The sequence below is a fragment of the Tasmannia lanceolata genome, unplaced genomic scaffold (assembly GCF_043159265.1).
Source record: "Tasmannia lanceolata isolate RefF3 unplaced genomic scaffold, GAP_Taslan_0.1 ptg000020l, whole genome shotgun sequence".
In the NCBI taxonomy this organism is placed as follows: Eukaryota; Viridiplantae; Streptophyta; class Magnoliopsida; order Canellales; family Winteraceae; genus Tasmannia; species Tasmannia lanceolata.
The window spans coordinates 4,050,523-4,053,999 of record NW_027518697.1 but is presented as its reverse complement, the minus strand read 5'-3'; positions in this window follow the sequence as shown (position 1 = coordinate 4,053,999).

Sequence of the window (3,477 nt, the reverse complement as noted above, 5' to 3'; positions counted from 1 at the left end):
TCAATGCCCATGGTTTGGTAAAGTCAGTGCCCTTGCTTTGTTTGGTTCTTAAATGGTGGGTCAATCTATTCGCCCAAAAGATGAGATGGATGCTCCTTTCACAGTATCCCGTGAGTCTCTAATTCAAAGCTAACCGAAGTGTAACTTTCAAGAGCATTCCTAAAACAAACCAGCGGCAAAGAAATTGAAAAGAAAGGGTCGCAGGTCTTAGAAGTAGACCTGGCAAAAGCAACCCGTGCCCGCGGGTCGACCCGACCCACCCGCAAATTTGCGGGCACGGGTCTGACTTTTAGTAACCCGTCAAATTTAACCCACGGGTTGACCCAACCCGCAAAAACACGGGCCGGGTCGGGTCAACCCGCGGGCACCTGCATTTTTACAGTAGTATTTTTAAGAATTTCTTGGAGAATGTTATCAGCACTTGGGAAATCATCCTATGGAAATGATTTTTGGAGTATAACCTATTTTGGCTATGGCCCATCTAATGGACGGTTTGGATCATCCGATGGTGTGGGCCATACCATACTTTTAATAAAGTGAGAGTGCCCTCAGTAGTGTTGATAACATTTCGTTTTTTTTTTAATAGGTGGTAATACTCTGTGCAAAGATGCGCAGATGCGCAGATGCCGAAGGTTTCTAGCAAAAGCAAAAAGTAATTACAAAAAGAAAAGTAAAATAATTGAGTTATAAAGTTTTAAATGAAAAATTACGGATAAATGGTTATGAAATTATAAAATTACGAGAAAAATACCAACAACATGTTTAGAGTTATTACAATTACGGGAAAAACTTCTGCGGTGCGGTCAAATCACGTCAAATCAAGAGAATTACAATCCCATATTATATTTGCGGGTGACCCGCGGGTTGACCCGCCCCACCCGCGGGCCGCGCGGGTCACCAAATTTCTGACCCGCAAAAATGCGGGTCACCAAAATTCTGACCCGTGTGACCCGCACCCACACCACCCGCGGGTTGACCCGGCCCGACCCACCCGTTTGCCAGGTCTACTTAGAAGCAAGGCTATGGGTTCAACTCTTTGGGTTTAAGCGAAAATTCCCAGCTTTCTTAACCTTTCCCAAGGCTTTCATCAGTCACTTTTAGATGGCGTTGAAGGCTAAACGTAAATGGCAGACTCGTAAGAAAGCTAGGATGTCGCTGTTGGAGAGGAGAAGAGACTTTGCTGGACTGAGAATGAGCATATGAAATACAAGCAAGGGAGGATGTTCTAGGGCTACTAAATCGAGGAATTTGTCGAGAAGAAGAATAAGAGTCCCCGCCTTGAGGCCATGCCAATATGGAAGGAGATCTCGCTATGGAAGAGGGAATTCATTGGCTCGACACCAAAAGTGCGTGGTAGGGGTGTAAGTGGTGCTTCTGGCTTAATACTTTATGCTGTAGTCTTTGCTTACGGGGCATCATCATTGAAAGGCTCAGATAAGCCTAGCAATTGACTCTTTGTTTGCGATTCTTTCAAGGATGAAAGGCTCAGATCCAATATCGGTAGCGGAAGAATTAGACTTGTGTAAGCCTGAGAGATGGCATGGACCAGAAAGCTTTAATGGCGGGGAACGCTTTTTGACATCAGATCACGTTAACCTGGGGGGGCATAATCCTACGGGGTGGGGATGAAAAAGTCATCACCCATATAATAATTAGAGAATCACTATGCAAAAAGTCACTTTTACAATCAAGGATAAACAATTTTAGGTCCTACTACTACTACTACTACTATTATCATACTATGGGCATAGGGAGGCATTGATGTGGATCGGAAGAAAATTTAGGTGGATGGAAAATGAAATAGGATTTAACACTATTGGAACAATCAAGCAACAAGAAAGAAGTAGAACAACATAGATCTTTACAAGTAGAAGGCAGGCAAAATACCTCAGCCTTTGGACTCAAAGCTGAAAGAAGAAGTAAAGAAGATAGATCTAACACCTCTAGATCTCCACTCCAATTCCTCACTGGTATTCTCCTTCCTTTTTCTCCAAAAACTCAAGACTCCCAGGCTCTCAAATCTCCCCCCAAGAAAACAATCAGCGAGCCAAAAAAGTTCTTCAAGATCCGTTCCCTCTTCTCCTATTTATAGATGGAGGGATACAATGTGGTGTTGACAGCTGTCCCTGAACCAGGTGGTCCCCTTAGGATACTTGGCAATGTGAGAAAGCCCCACTCTTCTCAAGCTGCTATGTGGCATTAGTCCCCACATCACTTGTCATTACTAGCTTGACCCTCATCTTGTGGTCCCCCATCTTCCTCTCTTGTTACAAGTTCACCTCCTTCACTCGTTTACAACTCTACTCCTCACAATGCAGAGGAATTATACACAAGACACCCACATATTTACAATTATTTACAGGTTCACCTTCAGCCCTTCATTTTGCCCACTTTTCTCTTAATCTTTCTGACCTTTTAAGGGACTTCGGATGTTGGAGTTGAGCCATGTACTCTTCCTCCTTTTGTGCTGTTTCATTTGGACCCTGGTTTTCATCAGGCATGCATGCGAGATCAAGACCATTGATCTTGTGAACATTATAAGATGACCAACATGGTCTTGATACCATTTAGAATGGGCATAATCTGCTTAAGTGCAAGTTTTGCAACCATGAAATAATATTCCATGGTCTCTACCATTGCCCTCTCAAGTCTCTCCCGCTTCCTTCTGAGCTCCTCAAAATTGGGCCCAAAAATTTTCTATGGAAAAACTTTTCACGATTGCCAAACATGCGTGACAAAAGTACATGAATTAATGATTTATCTTTTCTTGGAGGAACCTTCGGCTTGATCGAGACTTGACAGATCAAGCGCCTAGGATCATCCGATCAATGTGTTATCAAATATACTAGTGGGACACCCGTGCGATGCACGGGGCGAGGCTGTATTATGAAATATAAGGCATAATTTATCCTAGAGTATCATCAAATGTAGACAAACTCAATCAAGATCATGAGGCAATCATCCCAAACAATTAGCAAACGTCAAAGGAGAGGATTAACTGTTAACAAAATATCAAAAAATTACACCCATTTGGTTAATTCCATTGTGGACCCACCCACTGGACAGTCATCATATTGGAGTTCTCGATGTAATAATACAAAAACACTGAACATACCAACCAATATGATGACCAATTCAGAAAACAAAGCTTCCAGAGGAACAAAAAACCCTTCATCTTTCACAAAAAGTTCTGGAAATTTAAATCAACCCGTATCTCATAACAATGTAAGAGGAAAAAAGAAGCAAACATAATTGTTTGGCATTCAAAAATACATAAAATCAGAGAGGGAAGAGAAGCAAACATTAGCAAAAAAGGTAGGTGGAATGAGGAAATAAAACACGATGAAAATTTGTAGTAGCTAACCAATAGTCCGCCACATGAAGGGTATGGGGAAATGTGTATATTTGCAAATATACCTGAAAAGAACCAAACGTACTCATTTTTATTCAGCCCAAACCATGGTTTTAAAGTCAAAA